Source organism: Dermacentor albipictus, chromosome 5 (assembly GCF_038994185.2).
Source record: "Dermacentor albipictus isolate Rhodes 1998 colony chromosome 5, USDA_Dalb.pri_finalv2, whole genome shotgun sequence".
NCBI lineage: Eukaryota > Metazoa > Arthropoda > Arachnida > Ixodida > Ixodidae > Dermacentor > Dermacentor albipictus.
The window spans coordinates 119688226-119711718 of NC_091825.1; the positions used below are offsets into that span (position 1 = coordinate 119688226).

The 23493-nt window shown below is 48.1% G+C and overlaps 1 protein-coding gene across 2 annotated transcripts in view; it reads right to left on the minus strand.

Annotated features, from left to right (window-relative positions):
- The window catches only part of LOC135916244 (transcription factor GATA-4-like), a 206220-nt gene extending 183690 nt beyond the window's left edge, over positions 1–22530 (minus strand). Inside the window, exon 1 of one of the 2 annotated variants that reach the window (XM_065449555.1) lies at positions 22162–22530. The gene's annotated coding sequence lies outside the window, so the exon portion shown is untranslated. The remainder of the gene's footprint in view (positions 1–22161) is intronic. The other variant, XM_065449557.1, reaches the window with a different exon arrangement.
- Positions 22531–23493: the final 963 nt, after the last annotated feature.

The window sequence follows — 23493 nt, forward strand, 5'->3', positions numbered from 1 at the left end:
CGAATCGAATATCGAATACTTTTCGAACAGTTTTCGAATAATGAAGAACCTTTCTCACAATCATTATGAAACGATGTTCACATGCCAGTATCCTTAAGGTTATCAAGTTTCTCGCATTACAACGTAAGCTATGAAGCGTTGCTTATTAAAAGCAATAACGGTGCATTGGGAGGAAACATGTAGTTTCTTCGTATGCACAGGGCTCTTCTGAGAGTGCGAATGATCGCTTTACAGCCTGTAAAGTATGGCTACCTAAGTGACGTAGCCTGCTCCACAACCCAAATTCTCATGTTTTATGTCTGTACGATGTCCACGAGGTGATAACTTACCACACTTTCGCTCCAATTTTATGTTTATTTGGGCGCACTTGACGGTCTGAAACATTCAAAACGCATTCGAAAAATATTCGCACTTGAGAATAGTGAGTATATCGATTCGAAGACCCGAATCCAGCAGAACACTATCCGATTTGTTAACCGAAAGTTTCGAATATTCGAGCTCCCCCATACCAGAACCTGACCAATCTTAATAGCGCGTCATTGACATCAACAACCACAACTATAATAATAATAATAATAATAATAATAATAATAATAATAATAATAATAATAATAATAATAATAATAATAATAATAATAAACATCTAATGCAGGGACGCAGGCCATTCGCGACCCATTCTTACACTCTTCTCGCAGAAACGCCACAATCATGACATCGCTACATCTTCGCATTCTCGTGCGGTAACTTCCCAGAAAGACAAGAACTTGCTAACCCTCTCCAAAAACTGGACAATCGGACGCTTTCCGTGCGGGTGCTGCTAGAACACCGCCCCCGTCGCTCGTCGGCCCATAAAGCAGTGAAGGCACTTTTCTGCTTCTTGAGGACAACGGGGTTGTGTCTGTGACCATTAGTGCAATTACTATTAGACCACACGCTTCAGCGAACTCACCGCTAATTTCCTTCTTTCCTTCCCTCCTCTCTCTCCCTGTCATCTTTGTTTTCCCCTTTCCCATTCCCCAGGTGTAGGGTAGTCAACCGGACGTTATTCTGGTTAAGCTCCCTTCCTTCTGCTTTTCTCTTTCCTTCCTGTGCGGTAACGTCTTGTGCGGTAATAAAGTTACAGCGCAGTGCTTCTTCGGCTTTCTCGTTGTCTTTCTCGTTGGGTCTGCGTCAAACGCTCGCGTGACGAGTTTGCGGGCGCAGAACGAATGTATATATAGTTGGTTATACGCGGATTTGGGTGCCGGACGTTATATAAGGTGGCACCGTCGCTCGCTCCTTGCAAACACTGCCTCGTTTTAACGAAGCGCCTTCCGCACATCCGCTGCTGCTCCTTTCTGGAGAGGCTCGAAAGCGCATAAGCTGAACGCGCGTTGCTCGAGCATCCCAGCCAAGCGTTGCGTGTTGCGGAGTCATCGCTCTGCGAGCGTGCGACAACTCGTGAAACCATCGTCCGAAAAAAAGAAAAAAGAAAAAGAATGCCGCACCCGAGAGGAAAGAAAGGATCGCTTTATTTTGAGAGAGAGACGGGGGAGGTTGGGGGCGAAAGAAACACTTGAGACAGGCGAATGGATGTCGTACGGAAACAACGAGAAAGAAATGCAGGAAAGGTTAAAGAGAGTGGGGGAGAGAACGGACGAGAGTTTGGCCGCGCGATACACACGGCCGCGACGCGCCGGGCGTGAGAAAAAAAAAAAAAGTGCGGACCCTCCGGAAGAGTCTCCCGCCGAGATAAGTAGCGCCGCGCCATTTGCAACTGCAGGTATAGTGACCACGCGGCGGCGTTGGCCAGTGCCGCCGCCGCTGCACGTCGCGACACATGCGAGGGATCATCTAAAGAGGTCCTCCTCTTTAAGTTGGGCCGTGGCCACGCTGCCTTCTCCCATAATTTATTTTCTTTCTTTTTCCTTTTCTCCTTCGAGTGGAGTTTTTGTCACCGCGGCGCCATCCGGGAAGCGGTGGCGGAACTCCAGGTGCGTGCATCAATGTCTGCGCGTTTGTATGTGCGCGTATATGCGGACGTATGCGCGATTGCACACACGGACGTGTGTGCGCGCGCGCGTCTTAAGTGTGTGTGTGTTGAATGCCCCCTTCGCAAGTTCGAATGCGTTTGCGTTGTGTGTGTTTGCCTTCCGTAGCTTTTAAGTGACGGTAAAAAAGATATGCCTAGTTAAGATAAAGGAGCAAATTACTCTTCTCGGACAGTGATACCATCAGTCTTGCCGCGTAGGGGACTGACTGGGTATGAGCGAGAAAAAAGCGAAAACTTATAAGCCAGGTTGCGACGCCATTTTGAGCTTCTCGCGCACTAGCTGCCTGTGACGTCAGGGATGTCAGCATCTGCTCGGGACTAATTGGTCTACTGGCGCTTTAAAGAAAGCCTATATTACATTCTAAAGGAACGAAAGCATCAGCCTATATGGAGGAGCTTACGGTCGAAGCCATCCTTACGCGAAGCATCCTTAGCATGTTAGAAGTAACAGGACTTGGTGGCAAGATATATTTCTGGGTTTGTATAGGTACAGCTACAGATGGCCTCATTCTACGTGCCTACCGGGGATGAACACACACCACAGTATTACAGTATCCGCGGCATCCCACTGGGCTGAGTACAGAGTCCAACGTTTTTTTTTAATTCAGCCCTCTTTGGACTAGTCGAGAATCTGCCAAGCTCCGTTCGACTCTCTATCTACGAAGACGGCACCTATTTGGGCATAGGTTGTGGCACAGACTCACCTTCGCACTCGAGTTGTGAAGGCACCCTCATTGGCATCGTGCTACCTTCGTAAACAAGGACTGGAGGTGTAGGAAAAGTGAGCAGTGGTGGCATCTAACCGGAAGCCAATGTTTGCATACGGATTATCGATCAACGAACAAGTAATATCGTCCAGCAGAAATCACAGGTTCTTGGGAGCTGTGATTGACAGAGACCTGTCTTGGGGGAACTCGTCACGTGAAATATATACGTCAAAAAGCAGCTGACTACTTTTCATTTGTTCAAGTTACGTTCAGGAAAGAAGCGGGCGGTGTCCATACACCCTATGGTACTGTTACGCAGGGTGTTATTTGTTGGCTCCCCGCGGTACAGCCTACCTGTTACATTCAACACCCGCAAAACCTAACTTGCGTATACAGTTCAGAGCACTTAGGCCCAATTCCTTATGTTATGCATTGGAATACTAAACAGCGCGTCAACGGCTGAAACTATTGTCATTGCTCAACACTGTTCAGTTGCGACGGACATCGCCGTCGAGACAATGCGTGTACACGTGAGGCACCCTCTCTCTCTCTCTCTCTCTCTCTCTCTCTCTCTCTCTCTCTCTCTCATTCTATTTCCATTTTCCTGTCCCCAGTCGTAGGGTGGCCAACCCGATGCTCTTCTGATTAACATCTGTGCCTTCTCCGTTTATTTCGTCCTCCTCCTCTTTCCTCTTCCTCCTCCCGAAAGCTATCAAGCAATCACAAGTACCTCGCATTCTGGGGCGCAACGCTGACGTAAGCCGGCGCTGCGGTTTACGCGTAAAGTAAAAACTGGCCTTCATTTTCCCCGGTAATACTCGATCCTCATGAATTATTCTGAAGAGAATACTTCCCGATTCTTAGCTGACTTAGCGTTTCCCTCTTGTGTGCGTGTGTGCGCGCATGCGTGCGCCTTGCCTCTCTTAGAGTGCGCGATCTTCGACGATTTAGTTAGAGTACAAATATTCGAGCTGCTGCCGTGTATAGTCCATAAGTGCGGAGAAAAAAGCCTGCCTATGTAAATCAAGCCCACCGTCGTTGCCGCCGGCATTCGAAAGTTGTGAACAGTGAGCGACCTGCTGGAAAATGTTCGCACGACTGATGTAAGGACGAAAGTCGCGCCCGTGCCTTAGTTTGAAATGTACCATTGCAACGATGACAAGGGAAACAGAAGGTGACTTCGACGATAGGATAGGATGGATAGACTCTATTGAAGCAATAATCAGAGTTTTGTGTTACCCTCTGAGAGACATAGGCTAATGGTCGGGGCCCCTAGTCGCGGGCTGCGCTCGCTCTTGCCATCTTCTCCGCTTTCTGGAGGACTTCGAGCTGGTTGTCGAGGGCCGAGCTGGACCCAAGCAGTGCCTCCCAGTGCTCCCTCGTGGTGTTAGTGTCGTGGTGTTCTATGTTGTGTACCGCGCACTCCCACGTAATGTGGTGTAAGATTGGTGTGGCCCCGCACCACGGGCATTCGTCCCTGTAGGATGTGGTGTGTATGCGATGTAATATGTGAAAGTTCGTGCAAGTGCCTGTGTGGAACCTCGATACGTTGAGACTGCCTCGCATTCGTGTAGCCCTTGTATAAGCTCTCGTAACGGAGTCATTGCACACGCTGCTACTCGTGTAAGTCGTGTTCATGGACCACTTGAAGGGTTGCAATCAGTTTTAATACACGACAGTGAGTTCGCCCGCTAAAGAGGACAGAGAAAAATCTCTGTATTGAAAAGCGAAGTGTCTAGCCGACGTACATATTCCCCTTGCGACTCTACAGGGAAAATGGGACGAGCGGAAAGATTGTGCCTAAATGATGATTGGCAGGAGAATAACAAATAAAGTTCTAAGCGATGCATGCATGTGATTTTGTAATCTCGACGGTTAATGCGAAAAAACAAGTCGCAGTCTCGCCCGAAAGGCGAAGCACCGATTGCGATAGCAAATTAGTGGACAGCTAGCTACACGAAGTGAGGATAGCAGTTTTATAGGCCGTATAACCTTGTAAACATTCGCTTACTAACTAAATTAACAAGCATGGTGTCACGCGCGCACACGCAAACATGAACACATCTCACTCGATGGCCGCGGAAACTCGCTTTCAAAGCGCTAGAGTGAGGAAACACGGCAGCAGCAGCGAGCGAATTGACCTTCGTGCCGCGTCTCGCATAAACGAGAACTATAAGCCGCGACAACACAGTGCGTCGCGGACTCTGTTGTCCTCGTCGCAGATGGCGTTCAAGACACAGCGGCCCGGGCGGGCGGGCGAACGCCGCCGCCCAGGCTGCGCGGAGTAGAACGTGCCTCCTCCAACCGGATCCTTGCGCTCGACAGAAGACGGCGCGCTTCCTCCCCGCTTTCCTCGCTTGCGTGGGCGAGATTGAGCGATTGAGATCGAGATGAGCGGCTTACCCTCGTACGCTTTCGCTCGCACATACGGGACACGGCACGCGGCGACGATTTTATCGCCCTTGGTCTTTATATGGAACATCACGGCGACGGCGGGAATGCGCCTGGAGTGTCCATGCAGTTGCTATCACGATGAGAAGGCATTCTCGATGAGATCGCGTGTCACAGTTTCGAGTGCGATCGAGCCTGACAGGTCATCCCGAGTCTCCACGCAATGTCTTGTCCAATGTGAGTATACTATAGAGACGCTCCTTATAGTATAGGCGTTTTGTACGTGTACACCCCCTACCGCCCGCTTTATGCACCGCGGCGTCCCGAGCGCAAACCGCTCGAGTAAATTGCGGCCATAAAACACGACGGTCCGCTCGACGACTTCGTGGAAACTCGTCGAGGGGGGGTGAGCGTACACACGCGGCCGAGCGAGGAGCTGCAGCCTACAAACACTGGCCACTGCGCGTGTACGCACCCACGTTATACTGCAGCGCGGCCGCAGTATACTTGTCGCATTAGCCGCCTGAGTGGGCCGCGACGGAGTGTAATTGCCCTTCGCGTCGATTGCCGCGCGAGAAAGAAGCGTGCAAGGAGGTTGTTTTCGGGCTGCGCCCTTCGCAGTTAACGGCAGCCGGCCGCTCGCCCCAAGGCGGTGTATACACAGTTCGCAGAGGCAACTAGGTCGCGACGATCTGCCCGGTCCCTTTGGTTTTATTTCGTCTGAGGGCGTCCTCTGGCAAAGCCTCAACTTCTATACGTACACGCACCCGCGTGTTTACCTATTTGTACCATACATCATGTCTGCGTGCCTGTCTTTACTCTTTCTACATTGTATATCGTGTACCTCTATATGATGGATGCGATTTTTATTTCTATGCACGCAATTGGCGAGCTGTGCACGTTCCGCGCGATATGATAGCGTGGCGTCGCACTCCTATATGCCTAGCACGCGCTCGCCACTGTTATTCTCACACGACAGTGAATTTAGGCAGTTTATACGTTGTCTACAGACGTCTTGTAGAATTAATTTACTCCCTCTATAGAGTCGTCCTTTTGGTTTTACACCTCTATACACTGTCTCACTTAGACAAAAGGCATTAGAAAGTCAATTTACTTCGGTTCGCTATGGTGTACATAGCCTTCCGAACGAGTTGTTTGAAGAACACCTGGATATATTTGACTGCACAAGAAGAAGAACAACAAAAAAAGAAAGTGTGGGGTCACATGTTGACAGGCTGTCTATATACGCCATCTTTATAAATGTCACAGAAAAACGTGTGCACAGAGTGTCTGCAGAGCGTGTATACAGCTGCGTCAATTGCACAATCACAAATTACAGTCTCTCGCCCCCTTTCCTTTTACAGGCGCATAGCATACGCACGACAGCCTTTAGTGCTTGAAAACGACGATCATCGGACTCTTTGTGTAGTCCAGGCGACCCGTCTCGTTCATCAGTGCGTATATACTTCTACCACACACATATATATCGCGACAAGATTGTGAATCCGCATACATCTGGTGGTAAGCATTCTCAGAATTGGCCTGTTATGTGCATAAAGTCTCTTCACGTGTACTTTTCTCTCTTTCGGGAGAGAATAGACAAACGAAGCAGGCCGTAGCTAATAGACCGCATTGCTAGAACTCGCGACCATTGCAAAAATTACGGACGGAATTTCGCGATCGATCGATTGCGTCTCAACAGAAGCTATCGAAGGGGTAAAAAGCTCAAAATAACCGCATTTCAAATTATTATATAACAATTATTTGTAAGGGGGGGGGGTAGGATACACTGCAGCAAATGACTTTAACCTGTAGAAGTAAACCATGCTACGCTATTTGTGCACACATGTCCCATGAGCTCCGTGATTGCTGCGACCTATAACTATACTAAGGCGGCATACCTCCAGTGGCCATATATATCGATAGCGGGCCGACACAAAACGAGTGACTGGCGTTCTGAGCTCCTGTCTTCATTGCCATTTGTTGGGCGTGTTGGTAAATTGAAATCATATTTAGCGCCAGCAAACAAGGACGGAAGGGAGACGACAACACAATGCGCTAACTTCAACAACTTGATTTTCAGGAAGTACTTCCTGAAAATCAAGTTGTTGAAGTTAGCGCATTGTGTTGTCGTCTCCCTTCCGTCCTTGTTTGCTGGCGCTAAATATGCTTCCTGTCTTCAGTTGCATGTCGGATGCCGTCGTTGTTCGATGAGCGCAGTAGTACATAAGAAACAAGAAAAAACGGGTACGACATTAATTGCATGCAAATAGTCAAAGTTTAAATGGCAACCAGGTTATAGGGAAGCTTTCTGTTTCTTCACTTGGATTTTTTTCTGAAAGATTCTCAACTTTTCGAATGGTCTTCCATATATGGAACAAAACCATGCGCGTCGCCAGATATGAATATCACGGACCGGCCGACTGTCAAGTGCAACGGCGGGCAGTGAACGAGTTCCTAAAGAGCGCACTTTGTCAGAAAGAAAGCCACCCCATTCGATCCACTTCCCTTCCACCTCTCTTCCCGGCGGCACGAAATAGCCCATAAAAACAAGACGAAATAAACTTGGCAGCCAAGATGAACAAACGATATGAGATGCTTTATTGGCGAACTATGTTCTGTAATGCGTAAATCTTCGGGGACATTAGGGGGAAGGCTTCGCGGCGAGCAATAGAAAGTTTGCACCCAAAACAGCGAAGCGCCAGAGAACTCGACTTACAGAGCGACGCCGTTGCCGTTTGGACATATAAAATCCTCGCGGTCGTCAATGCGCACCGATGTTTACAAGCGACAGAGTCCGCGATGTCGGAGGAAGACGCGTGCTCTAGAAAAGGCAATAAACCTGCCCCTCCCCCCCTCCCCCCCCCCACACACACATCTCCCACTTGCCTCCCACCAGCCCGCCCCTCCACTATTTCTTCTCCTGCAGAGCAGCATGAGATCACGCTTCGGATTCACGCGGAAGCGACGGCTGCGGGCCACAGAGGGAGTTGGGGGGGGGGGTTGGGGGGGGGTACGCAAGTTGTGTGGGGGGAAGGGGGGGTAGCGCAGGATTTATATACACGCCCACGGCTAATAAAACTCGTCCAAGCGAAAAGAAAGTACGGACGTGCAAAAGGCGGAGGAAGTGAAGCAAGCCAAGGGGTTGCATCTCGCCTCGGCATCGCTCCCGGCCGCCCGCCCGCTGCGCGAGTTGCCGTCGGGATCCTTCTCGGCTTTGGTCGCGGCGAAGTCGAGCGCAAGACGACAGACCGAGCGGGCCACATTCTACTATGGGCTGTACGTACGGAGCGCGCTGTGATGAAAGGGACAGATGTGGGCAACGCTCCTTATCGCGCTCTCCTTCGACACTCAGACGCACGTTAGGTCCCCCTATGGCACTTATTCGTTAACGCGACGTCAAGTAATAGATTTTCTTGTGTGATTACCTCGAAGAGTCACTTGCCTGCCACTCAGAACTTCGACTATCATTTAACTACTGAATAGTACATTGTAGAAAAAAAAAAGAAGCAGAAAGAACCAGCGGAGAGGTCGAGATAACCACGCATGCACGTTCGGACATGTCGGGTTCCAAAATTCGAGACATCAAATTGTGTTGTTTTTGTCTAGTGCTTTTCTTTTTTCACTTTCTTTTTGACCTCCTTCTTATACAGGATCTTCCTATCCCCTTCTCCTCCTCCCTTGCAGATTCTAGTACGTGGCCGAATGCGAATGCGCCGACAAACCTCTCTGCATTTGAATAATTAAGTATATACAGTTGCCTTTCTCATGCTGGCATTTATACATGCACGACTGCCAGCGTTGTTACGCTGTAGCGTTAGCTCTGCTGACAGGATCGCTGCGACAACCCACTCACCCCGAAAGCCAGCGGGGAGAGAGCGAGCGACCTGTTAATTAGGCGAGGTTAAGATGGACACACTGTAAAATAATTTACACCCTTAAAAGTGCAAAAGGGTGTAAATGTGTCTATAACTCACACCCTTGGGGTGTGATTTATAAAACTAACACCCTAAGGGTGCGAGTTATAGACACATTTACACCCTTTTCACTTTTAAGGGTGTAAATTATTTTGCAGTGCACTTGGGCAAGCTGGTTCCGCATCTTCAGGCTATATGACTCGCTACTGCAGGATGACGACTCAGAAAGTCTCTCCTCACTTACGTTAGTGAGGTGGTTCCTCTGCTTTCCGAGTGCCATACAGCCACTGCGAAGCATTCCATTGATGCTGCACCAAACCGCAACCTTGGCCACACACTCCCAACGAGACAGCACGGGTTAAGGCTAACCAGCGGCATGTGCATGTAGTGCTCAGGGAATCAAACGCGATACGGAGCATTTAGCAGAACCCTACATATGTGCAAAGTACGCGAGAGCACCATGCCATGTCGCAAGGAATTTGGTTACCAAAGGTGACGAGGACTGTGATGTAAGTGTTACGCGCCGAAATTACGTCGATGTGACACGAACTGCAGCCTGTGGAAACGAAAGTATGCGCATTACTTAGCCCTAAATTGACTCGTGTCATTCCGTGAGCACTATATACGTATACGTGTATACAGTCTCGTCCGGCCCTTCGCCCCTCACGCCTGAAAACATTCTGCCAGAGCGTGTGGGCTGTCTGCTGCATGCAGCGGATTAACATTTCATTCGAACGTTCGGTTCATCGTTGCCTAAAGTCCCGGGAATGTTTTTAGCACACTGTGCTCAAAAACTGAGAGATGGAGAGAGATAAAGAGGGAGAGAGTACGAATGTGTTTGACACTAAAAGAGCAACACCAAAGCAGTTGTTACTCTGATGGAAAAGAAATATGGTGGCGATGAAAAAAAAAAAGGTGGGGGAGGGGGTGGCATTCGGACGACACGCGCTGTGAGAATTGGCTTAATTAATCGAAGCTTTTTTTTTTGCCGTATGCTAGGAATGATGCAGTATACAGATGTCTCTCACAGCCCTTGCCACTAGAACTATATACATCTCCATATACAGGTATACAAATCAAGTGGCCGAGTGGTTCACACTTTTCGCCACGGATAAAATGCGTAGATAGTTCTTGTAAACCATGAGTGACCTGGCATGGCTACATGTACCTTTCTTTTTCTAGATTATGCGGAACATCGGATTTTTTTTTTTTATACAGAACATCGCAACATCGGATTATACGGATTTTGAACATCGACTGCGGCAGGTAGAGTAATTGTACAGTCCTTGCGCTGGACTACTCTAAGCGACGGACGTTACTTTCATGAGAACTCGAAATGCATAATCGACCAATTAACGAAAATTCACTAACCTTTGGATTCATTACTTTACGACACATATTGCTAATCACGATTCCGTAACATGTGACCTTGTGAGGCGTATATCCGCTTGCAACGACTTCGATAAGGATCGTCCGGGTTTCAAGATACGCGCCGTGGAACTTGGGGTAAGAATGCACTATCGTGCCACCTAGCTTTTTAAGATACCGCTGTTTTAAATGCGCCGAAGCACAAAAGTAACTGGAACGCCCAGGTATTTCGTTGCACACTTTGGGGGGAGTCAATATTTCGAAACTAGCGTCATTCTGAAGATCCGTTCCAACTGGATACGCCTTGCAAACTCACCGGCTGTAATTCTTAAGTCTGGACATGTGCAACAAATTAACAATTAGAAAGTTAATCAGCCATTTTCTTATTTACTTGATTAGGCATTTTGATTTCTCTTGCAAATAATGCCCGCCTAATTGAGTAGTCCAACTCAATAGAGAGCTTTAGATTAGGGGACTCAAGCAGCTTGCGTACGCAGTTAACTAGGGGCCACGGTACTGCGCATGCGCAGACCACCACATCTTGGTGGTGTACACCTCATTGCACACATCCATGCGCATGGATGTGACGTTCACATCCATGCGTACTACATCCATGCGCTGAACCGTCGCCCCTAAACTAAAACTCTACAATGACTGGAATTGCGCTATATGTCACAGGCGGTATCTTAAGATTCTGTATGGTCGAAAAAAAAGAAAAGCACCCGGTATATTCCACACCTTAATCGTGCCGATGGCGAACGTCGATAAGATGCGCTTTACAATATGAGCTATGGGAATGCGTGCCTTCGTATAATTAAACTGTCCTCATCATGACGTACGTCATCATCACACTGTAAGGAAGTTGGACCACACGTTATCGGTGCGCGCGCATATATTCAGGCCCAATAGCGACTAAAACTATCCAGATACGAATCGTACCTTGTATCAACGAGCATGCGTAACGCGATCAGATGGCGCGTGGCTTTAACGAGCTCGTTTATACGGAGGGACCACTTCGTTCGGGAACAACACGCATGCAGCAAATTCACACCTCGTCGCTGGCGTAGTTTCGCGATAGCTCGATAATTGCTATAGTTTTCGTCGGCTTATCCGCACCGCTGCATAGTTTTTCTAGCGAAGGACGCGTACTTGCTACACACGGTATAGCACTCCTTGTTCTAGCAACCGCATATATCCCTTCCCGTCCGATATTTTTATTTTTTTATCCTTTCTTTTCTCTCTCTCTCTCTCTCTCACCTATCGCATCCTTTTGCCCTTCCCCCAGTACAAGGTAGCCAACCGGAGATAATCTCTGGTTAACCTCCCTGTCTTTCCTTTGCCTTTCTCTTTTCTTAATCGCGCAAACTGTCCTTCATCTCACTAACACTGCGCAGTGCAGAGAAGACTGTAAGGCTCGCGCCAGCGATTCAGCAACACGAAAGGGCTGCGTGCTCCAGTGGAGCAGAAGCATGACTTGCGCGTTGTGTGCGCTGTTAATCCTTCCGTGAAGTTTCCATTAGGCCGGCTTCGCACGGAGCACGATCAAAGGTGGACAATCGTGGCGGACGGAAACAAACTATGTAGGAGGGCTCGAGCATTACGACGCATTGGCAAGGTGTCCATTACTCTCCGTGAAGTCGTTCTATTCGCTTTTTTTTTTTCTCCCTGGAAAAGTCTGTCCCACGCTTGACCTCTGAGAGTGGAACGTGTGCTGGCCAAGAATGTTTGGTTCCTGGTAGTTTTTTCAGTCGATGCGCACCTGTTCGGCGGCTCTGCCGTGGCTCTGCCTGCAGAGCGGGAACACTAAAACCTACCGCATGCTCTGACGTGCCCATCACGTGGTGGGCCGACTCAGTTGGCTTCAACCGTAATGCGAAATGCTTCGTCCCTATACTTAGTTGTTTAATATAAGCGGACAATGAAGGAGCCCGTTCCGCCTCTCTCTTCTAACTCTGTTCGGATGGGCTGACGCGCCACTTGTAACTTGCATCGCACTTTAACTCTCTCTATGGAATTCACACACTGGGCATTATGCCGTTTCATGGACGAATTGTTTCTTTTTTTTTTTCATTTGGGGGGGGGGGGGGCAGGTACGCTGTATAATAATTTGCACTCTTAAAATAAGAAATGGTGTAGATGTCGGTCTATAACTCACACCACACCCGAAAGTGGTGTAAGGGCACGAGCTATAGATTGATTTACACCATTTACCGCTTCTTAAGAGCGTAAATTATTTCACAGTGTATACCTTGTCTGGTTTTTATGCGTTCTCGCTACTTTCCTAGGCACTTATACATTGTTGTAATTTGTTGTTGTTGTTATTGTTAGGTCTTCCGAGATAAACTTTAAACGCACAGCACTTGCTTCACTGTGGGGAAACGATGAAATCAAGCATAAGCTTCACGACGCATCGCTATTAATATATATATCATCGCCCGTGCGTATATATATATAGTCAGTACTACGTTCAACCGGTCGGGGCGAGGAGCGACGTGGACAGACGCGCGGTGACGCAGCGACGCCGTCACATGTAGTTGGGGCGGCGCAGATCTGGGGAGAGGAGAGGTCTCGCCGCCCACGTGCGCCAGCATATCAAAATTCATGAGCAAGTACCGCGGAGACTTCCGCGCGAGGTATTCATCCTTCATCGATGACCGCGGGCGCTTTCCTTTCGTCAGATTCTTTTTTTTGTCGTTTTTGTTTTTTTCATTTGTTCCTTATACCGCCAGTCCTGATCAGATAAGCGCGCGGCAGCGCGCAAGGAGACATTGAAACGATGTCGAGGAGAGATATTTATATGCGGGCGCGCTGTGTGTGTGTGTGTGTGTGTGTGTGTGTGTGTGTGTGTGTGTGTGTGCGTGTGTGTGTGTGTGTGTGTGTACACTTTTCTCGATGCAACCGCGACCCAGCATGCACTGGTGGAGAAGCTCGTCACGGAAAGGCCGTTTCTTTCGTCTTTGCAGCTGTGCGCGTGCTCTTATAGCATACCTCTCTGCGACCACTCTATAACACTCATCTTCATCAGTGTGCGTACAGTGACCTAAGACTTTTTTTTTAATTACCGCAGTGCTTAAAGAAAACATGCTCTTTCGCTGCCATTGCTTCATTACGAATTCCGTCGCAAGATTTTTTTTTTTTTTTGGTCCGCGCACTAAATAACGTACTTGGCAGCTTTTCCGAGAAAGAAAGAAAGAAAGAAAGAAAGAAGGACCGCCATCATATGCGTGGGCAGTCCGCCATCAAAGAAGGTTAGTCCCTGCAGTGATGTAGACCTTTTCTGAAGTTTAGCAGCCTATAAGCAATTAAATCTCCCGTCAAGTATACATGGGAGAATTGAACTTGACTGGAAGATAGGACCAGTGGAATTAAAATCATCAAACGCAATCCTGTTCTTCAATTTGAGGATAATGTTCATCGTTCATAGGTCTCATATTTTTCGCCTATTTCTGCGTTGATTTCGTTATCCCACTGTAACTACGTTTACTGCTCCTATAATGTTGTTTTGCCATTATACTCTGTTTGTAACCTTTAGTAGAAGGCCTTAGCTAACAGCCTTGTGCTTCGCGCCCTTCCTTCCCAATGTTCATTCGTATGTTATTTTGTATTATAAACCTAATAAACCCGTCCTAAATAATTTATTCTTCTTGGCGTGTAAGGTGAGTGGCTCTAATTCGTGCCTCTATATAGTGTGTCCGTAAAGTCATGGAGCACCTTTGACCGGTCACAGGAAATCAACGAAACAAGATAGAAATAGGAAATCGTCGCCAAATAAAAGGCGAAGTCTCCAAGTTTCATGCCTGTTCAGTGCACTTCGATGAGGCCTCCATTTTGTCCCTCTACACACATCTAAACGATACTCAAGTTCTTCCCAAACACGGTTAAGGACGTCTGGCGTAACACAGCAAATAAGGTCTCTGTCTTAAATCACTAAACGGTGGCCCTTCGTCGTACGCGCGACGATATTCACGTTGCACTTTGGCCACGGATTCGAATTTAGCGAGCCGCTGCGTCATTACCTGTGTTTCGCACGCACCCTTGCACATCATACAACGGAGACTTGGAGAGTCTTCCTTTTCTTTGGTTAATATTTCCCATTTCTATCTTGCTTCGTTGCTTTCCTGTGACCGGTCAAACGTGTTCGTGTGTGCCAGTCATGCTTATATATACACAGTCAGGGCGATGACACACACACACACACACACACACACACACACACACACACACACACACACACACACACACACACACACACACACACACACACACACACACACACGTATAGAAGCTCCCACATGCACCTGCTTTATGTTTCGTCGGTCGACGCTCGGTTTACGCAACGTCTGGATACACGTCCGGCGCCACCACGTGACGTGTATGCGTTATTGGGTTGCGCCCGCCCGGCGTCGAGCGCTCGTGTATACAATCACGAAATCCTATAGCTGTCATTGGCGATGCATGCCACTTTAACCGGCGACGCATATTTAGCGGTCCCAAGTTGGTGTCCGTATTTATAGTGTAATAGCTGCATTCGATGAACAGCTGTCTTTGGTCGCGATACTGCTGACATTATATCGCGATGCTTCCTCGCCCCGGTGACTTCGTTACATGTACACACTCTGTAATTACAACTCTGTAATTGCAGGAGGAGTGAATGCGCCGGGAGTGTATTACGGACGACGGAGCGTGGTATGTACGACGACGATTAATTGTCGGGATGAGCGTGAGTGGTACATATATATATATATAATCGCCTGTGTGCAGCACACACGATCGAGGAAGCGATGGAGCGCGTGTCATGAGGCTGGAAAGGAGCTTGAGTTTGAGTAAACGGAGTTTCAACACGGAATTAAAAAAAAAGGAAAAGAGATAAATCGTTGGTTTGAACGTCCCGATACTTCGCACTGGGATATGAGGGACGTCCGTAATAGAGAAGAGTTGCGGAATAATTTTGAACACCTGAAGTTCTTGTCTTTCTTCTCTCTCTCTCTCTCCTTCTTTTTGTAGGCGCCCAAAGCACGCGAAGTACACGAGCGTTTTTGCGTTCCACCCCCGTGGAACGCAGGCCATGCCGCGGTCGATCGGGAGTCGAACCTGCAACCTCGTGCACAAGGCCACAGCCACGGAAGCCACCAGGGCGGGTAATGCGGAGGAAATTCGCGTGCGTGAGTCGCAGGTTGTTATATACGATCATTCAAAGCAAACCACGCGTGTAAATAAATCACCCGACCCACCAGCCCCATTGAACACACTGCTAAGCATCTTATACAACCACTCGAACCCACAACAAGATAAAAAAAATATGCCCAGCAGGTCTCAAGAAGTTCAGTTGATCAACAGATTCCACCAAGTTCCAAAAAGCTGAAGCCGCCATCATTTCTCAGGCATCGACCATGTATAGGGTTTCCGTGTGTTTCTAATTTAACGTCACAGTCCCCAATTTTCATTCACAGTGCCGTGTCCCGTCTTGAACCGGTCGAGACAGCCGAGTGTGCCGACTTTTGATTCTTTTTCTACTCGGTAACAACAATTTAACCAAATTCTTTTTATAATGCCTGCCAGCTCGCTTGCATACCTTTTGTTTCATCGCCGTAAATATGTATAGGCGGGCTCTTTTTTGTCGTGGTTCTATCTCTGTTGCAGGCTCTAGCCGTATCTGTATTAGTATATAGCAGCGTTAGTCAGGTAACGTGAGATGGCAGTACTAAAAAGTGCGCGTAACTTTGTTGCACTTACAGATTGCCGGCTCCTGGCACAGACAGGGACGACACTCCCTCCTCCCCTCTCTCCTTTTTTCTTTGTGGACGCCAACGCGTCCCTACGTCGCCTACACGAGAGCTGGCTAAGCGCATTTCCTTAACTATGTGTGCGTGTTTTAACAACTCCCTCTCTTGCTCTATAGCGTCCTTTTAATTCAACTATATGATTCTGTGGGTACAAATGAATTTCGCCCTTCAATCATTTGCGGAACGTCTAGAAAACCATGCATGTCTGGCTACAATATTACACATACAGGTTGGCGTCGCCTGCGTCTTCGTAATAGTGCTAGTATAAGCCTGCTTAAAAACACCTCCCAGCCTTTCGCGCCCCATATACGAATAAAACCAGGCGGACGCCACGTGTACCTTCATATACCTGCTATCAAAGCCGGCACGACTTCACGGATGACCATTAAAACAAGAAAAAAAGAAAAAAAAAAGAAAGACATTTGAAGAAGAAACGTGGCAGGCAGGACGGCATGCTCGCGAGGATTAGCGACGAACAGAGTTTGCAAGGTGGCGCCGAGACAGTTTTGTCGTTGCTGTCGCCTTGATGCGCTGCAGGACGAAGGGGAAAAAAAACTAATAGAATTAAGAGACAGAGAGAGAGAGAGAAAAAAACGTGTTTCAAATGCGCGGATAAGGCAGAGATTGGCGCGCCTATAGGAGTGCGCGCTACTGTATACGCGCATACACGCTGGGACTTTTTGAAATGATGAATCAATCCATTCGCGTCACCGCGGGTTCGCGACAAAAAAAAAAAAAAAGACGATCATAACAAAACAGAGAAATGGAATGCACCGTGGTGCGGGAAAAAAAAAAAAGCCGATCTTCAGCGCCCAGTGACGGAGGCGTTATGAAGAAAAATGGATTCGGATGATGTATCGAGTTTCCTTGTTCGCGGTGAAAGCTGCGTATATATATCTATCTATATCCGCGTATGGTGTATATACACGCTTGGGGCTATAGAGAGGATAGCCTCGCTGCTTGTCGGAAGTGCGTATGTATAAGCCTCGATATGTACGCCGTATACATTTACGCCCCTGGATGAGATATATCCCCAAACAGACGCCGGAGGGGGGAGGGCGCGGGGAGGTTTTCCAAAAGAGACAGGTACAGATGTATACCCCGTGGACGTGCCGCCGCTATGGGTGTCTCTGCATGTGTATTCACCTACAACGTTTATATAGGCGTTGCATGCCATGAATCTAGATGCGCGACCAGCTGACTTCCATCTATTTGGTTGCTTCTTTGTTTTTTTATCTATATACATAAGACAGATGTAAGTCTTTCGCCTGTGTTATAGTCCTATACGTGGTGTGCGCTGGGTATAGGCTTTAGAGTGCTATACGTATGCTGTATGCGTGCGGAGTGCGGTCGTAAGTTGACGGCTCTTGTGACGGCGTGCGATCCCCGACTGCCACTTCCAATTATACACGCACACTCTGGAACGCGTCGCTGTAGCGGTTTCAACATTCTTTCTTTCTGTATAGGCAACGCTTGCTTTCGAGTCAAGCGGTCAGACGGCTTTCTGTTGCTTGTCTTTTTTTCTTCTTCTTGTTCTTTTTTTAAATTTTAATTGGTTAGCGCATAGCGCTTCTATATTGAGGTGGCAAATTAACTCTGTGACGCGCTGGCAAATTCCGGCTGGGGATCGCGTTTCTCTTGCTACACTGTAGACGTTGCTTTTCCAGAACGTATGTAACCGGACCTACAGCACGCGGCTTCATGCCGTAGTGGTGCTAAATATATATATATATATATATATATATATATATATATATATATATATATATATATATATATATATTATCGTTCATCGCGTGTCTCCCGTCAAGCTATACTAAAGCAATCCCGCAACAAATGTTAGTTAAGGATAAGTGCAAATAATCTGATTACACCCTGCGGAAACGAGAAACCTAGAGAAAGGAAAGGATTTACAAAAAAAAAAAAGGACATGTAGACATACTCTGTCGGTATACTGAAAACGCTCCGAGCAAACTGAGCGATTAGCTTGCGAGCAAATATATAGTGCACATAGCCGCGGCATTGGTTTTAACGAGACGCTTAGATGTAGTTCCGAGTGTATAACCAGAGGTCGCAGAGGCAGGCTCGCACAAGGAGGTAAATGCAAACAGCAGCAAGGCCGCGACGAGGTATCGAAGAAGTCGAGAGAGTAAGGCCCCGATAACGATATGTACTTCGAGAGAATTGAGCAAGGCGCATTGACGAGCGGAGTATGCATGTGTACTGATTGGCGCTCGGGATAACGCATAGAATCACATAGGCAGCTCGCGCGTGCCCGCCGGGAGGTAACGCACGAAGCGATAAGAGTAGCGACAACGCGCCGTTTAATGCTCCCATTATCGGCGCCATCTTCGGGCCACCACCGCTCGCCCACCACGCACTTTCACCTCTGATATCGCATCGACGCACTTTCTCCTCTGTCTTTGCTCTTCGCCGTCTCGTTTCTTTGGGCCCCTCACGCTACGCCAGTGGTGGGAGGTGTGGACTGACTCAGATAGCGGGGTCTGTGATTGGGTCTCACCGTGTGACGTGAATTTCGGAGAGACCAATAACGTCTGGCATGCCGACGAACGCCCAAAGGTGAGGCAAGATGTCTGGGACTCGGCTTCGTATGCAGCAGACGGAGATTTCGAAAAGCAAGCAGACGATTTTATCGGGAGTGCAGACGAGGCTGGGCCTTCTATATGGGCCCGCTGGTAATGTGAAATCTGATTATGCATTCAATGTGTAGGCTTTTCGATGGTGGTTTATGAACAACGAATGAGTTTCCTTGCACTTGCGTGGTGCCTGTACGGCACTAACGTAGAAGAACACTAGATTTCTTCAATATTTGCGAAGTACTAATTCAAGGCTGTGTATTTCACTCATATCGCGTGAAAATGTTGCTTATATTATAGGTAAGTAACCGAAGGCCACATCTCCTATTTCTGACAAACTTCGCGGCCAAACCACAACTCCGTTATACATACCAGTTTGATCTAACGGATATGAAATTATTTGTGCATGCTTGCGCTGTTCTTTGAGCGGAGAAACTTCTCAACACTAGCTGTATGTCTCGGGTTTCTTTATAGAATGGAACAATATCCGCTGCGCACGGTAAGACCGATATTGCTTGTATCGCAGAAGTGTAGTTTACAAATATACTTTCACGCAGCATTACACTTTAGTACTTCTTCAACGAGCGTACTGAGACAGCGTCGCAGACTGACAATATATACAGCATTTGATTGCTGCAGCATATAGTGCTGCGGTATGACTTCAAGCATGGGCCACATATCGTTCGATCCCACGAGAACTTGTTCTGATAATTCACTTTTGACGGTTGATTGTTGAAAACTATTCTAACCAGTGATGCGGAATACATGATCGCTTCAAAGGACATGGGACGCACCTGAAATGGCCGCGAAATTTTATATACTAACGTTATCTCTCAATTGCTTACCATCGTGTTGTCACGGCCCCCATGTCACTGGAGGTGGTCCTGTAGCATGTCGAATAGGACGAACGTATATTTAAGTGATGAGGTTATCACTAGCTCACCTTCAGCAACGTTCTACGAGCTTGGTTCTGCGGCACATTCTCAGCCCGTGGCAAATGACTACACCTGTGCGTTGCGCGCCGCGAAATCGCTATGCACCGTAAAATAATATACACCCTTAAAACTGTAAACGGGTGTAAAGGTGCGCAGCAGATATCGTTGCATTCTATAAATAAACCAGAGATATATAGCTAATGTTGAGAAGTTTCTCCGCTCAAAGAACCGCGCAAGCATGCACAAACAATTTTAGATCCGTTATAGGTCAAATTGGTATATAGCGGAGTTGTCGTTTGGCCGCGAAGTTTGTAAGTATAGAAGAGATGTCCCTTAGGGCGTGATTTATATAAATGACACCCTAGGGTGTGAGTTATAAACACACTTACACCCTTTTTCACTTTTATGGGTGTAAATTATTTTACGGTGTACTATAGCATTCTTGAAGTTATGTATACACCTCCTGTATACACACGCCTTAACGATAGTTTGTGAACGTCTCCATTTTGTATGCGTGTGACTATGTATGTGTCAGACGTGCGTTTGTGTGATCACTGTATTTATCGCCCAGCACCTGAACCAGCATGTATACAGGCGATCAGCTATAGCTGAAGGTTATAGAATTTCCAGGGCATATCATTGAATTTTGTATCTCTCTGTATACCATTGTATTCGAACTGGTATATGGCGTCTCTGAATTGCAAGCCTAAGCCATCTGCGTCATTATATGGCTCGAACGAATGGGTTGCATATCCATGGGCGAAAAGCAATGCAAAGGTTACTGAGTCACCATTTGCCCGATTGTTTGTGGTTCTGTGAAAGTGCACGCATAACTTTATGGGGAACGATATAATGTATAGGCCATTTCCGCATCAATGTGGACATTTCCTTGCAGCCATGAGCTCGTAAAGACGTACAAAAAAAAAAAGAAAAAGAAAACTCGGATCTATCTCGTTCGATTCCAAGAGAACTTGAGGCTCAACTTACAAGCGGTCGTTGCAACCGATCCGCATGCATGGTGTGCCGTGACACATTAAATGCTTGCGGCATTCAGACTCGCAGTATACGCCTGCTCTTTGCACTGCAGTAAAAAAGGTGCTTGCAGGAGCTAAGAGTCATCCCCTCCGTAGAAGTGGAGATATAAACTTCCTGGAGTGGGTTTCCTTTCTTTAGGTATATATACACTTTGATTTGTCGCTGTTGGGCAGCTAGCGCACAACTTCACGTTCTCCAAAGTATCTCGCTATCCCATCAGCCCACACGCAAAGTGTGCGAACTGCGACACGACCGACGGCAGTGCACATATAATTTCGCCCGCGCGTTATACGTGGCTCCAATAGTGCAACAGTTTCCAATGATGCAAATGTGTGTGGATGCGGAAGTCATCTACGCAACACCTTATCTGAGCTATCAGATAGGAAAATTTTTAGCGGCAAGAACAACAATTCGTACTCACTAAAGAAAAAGAAAATGAATGCCGCAACAGAGAAAGGGGGGAGAGCGGGGAGCGATAAAGGAAGGAACGCTGATAAGGCTGCCATGAATAAGTGGCTAATGGAGCAATAACCCTCGGCTGGCGGCGCCGGATTAATGTTAAGGAGCAGTACGTTGCAGTGGCTTCTTGCCGATATTTTACGGCGAAAATAAATTAACAGCGCGCGTTCTTATCCTCGCGACACGCTCGGTCCCATGCACGGACTGTACTGGAGGATCTACAGTGCGAGATAACGAAACATTGCGACAACCCACGTGACATTCACATGACTCGTACAGCGGTAAATCAATGCGTGGTGGCCGCCGGAGACGTCGATGGCATTAATGAATTGCAGATGCGGCGATATCGTCGGTATGCAGCGCCGCCGTTTATACGCCCCCCCCCCCCCCAAAAAAAAAGAAGGAAACAACAACAACAACAACAAACAAAAACTAAACAAACATAAAACAGGAGCTGGCGTCGATCGAACTGTCTTCCTCTAAAGAAGCGACCATCAGCGCGGCAAGAGACGCTTGGCGCAATAGAGCGTAGATCGGTAACGATGCTAGGATTCATGCACAGACACAACACACAACGTAAACCGAGCGTATAGATGGGCCACCAGGTGAACAAACTGAAATGAAAAAGTTGAAGTCGATATTTATAATTCAGTATCTACGAATGATTTCTTCCTACCCAGAAGGAACTAAAGTGACCCACGTTATCAGGGAGGCGAAGCCGTGGAACACGACTCGTATATCTAGTGCGATACCGCTGGTACCGAGGAGGTGAATGTTGCGAGGCCTTCTTAAGCACGAAGAGATACCGTCGACAGCTATTGGTCTATAACTGAAACCGATTTCTTCATATTTCTCTTCACAGGTTCGGTGCGATAAATAAAAGGAAGAGAGAGATAAACAATGTATAGATACAAGATGCAATGGCGCCGTGTCTCACCTTTGAAATCGGCTGTCGATGATTCTGGAGCACTGGGTAACGACGTCGCACAAGTCGCCGTTCAGCAGCAAACGCGTAGTCTCCGCAGCTAACTCGCAAATCCAAAAGCAGACGGCGGTATCATCTCGTCGGGCGGCCACACAGACACGACGCGCTCGAGCGGGAGAACGCTCTCGAAAAAAAGGGGGGCGATCTCTTCCAGCGCTGCGTTCGCCGTCGTAATCAGCACACAGACCGCCACCTCGCTGGCGCAATGCTCGGCGTTGTAGTACTTCTCACTCGCCTCCTTGCCTTGCCTGGGCGGCCGAGGAAAAAGGCGCACACCTCTCAACCCCGCACCGGCTCGCCAGCGACTGCGCGGCTCCAAACGAAAACGCAAAAAAGGAGCGACCGCTCGCATAACGAGGCCGCCATGACCGCGAGGCCCCGCCCCCTCGGTACCTAGGGGGCGGAGCGTGTTCCCTAGATTTCCTCCCGAGAATGTCCCTGGCGTCACCGCCGCCGCTTGGCGCTCGCGTTCCTCTCCGTCGATTTTTCGCCTCTCGCTTTTGCGCGCGCTTTGCCTCCTCCGCCGGCGGCGGTTTCCCTCCTCTCTGGCAAGACTGTTAGTTCCGTGGTTGTTAAACCATGGTTAAAATGCATTCCCTCTCACTCACATTTCTCCTCGCCATTGTCTCTTTCTTCTTTTTCCTGTTTTAGAATTTGTTTCGTCTCTTTCGACTACATATCGAACGACGCGTCCCCGAGATGGAGCAGCCAATCTGTTTCCTCCCCGCGGAAGGCTTTTAGGCTAAGCACGAACGGATCGCGCCGATTGGGGAGATTCGCGGCTCGGAACGTCGACGAAGGCATTCCTCCACCGTAGCTATCCGGGCACGTGCCGATACCGCGATATATTCCCTACCGCTTACGCGTCTGTGTGGATAGGTAACTGCAGTAGGGCGTGCGCGTTCTCGATTAGATTAGCCACGCAGCTTGGCATCGGTGCCCAGCTGATCGTCAGCGAATAACACAGCATTACGTAACAACTCGCTTTCTCGAGCAACCGGCGGGGATTATTATGCTAAGCGGTCGTCGCACTCGCGCCTGTATCCTTCCGACAGTTCCGATAACGTCCATGTCGCAATCAAGTTGTTAAGATTGACAGTTGCTAATTTAGATTAAGCCTAAAGATACGGGAGCTGCTGCTATTGTAGGTCATCCAGGGGCCGTATCTTCCAACGATACCGCGCATTCCACTTTTCGTTCTTTCAGCTCTATAAAAGTCGTTGGCTCGGCTCATGCGGAGCCCTCGTTATCGCCGGGATGGATCACTCGGCGCGCGGGATGATA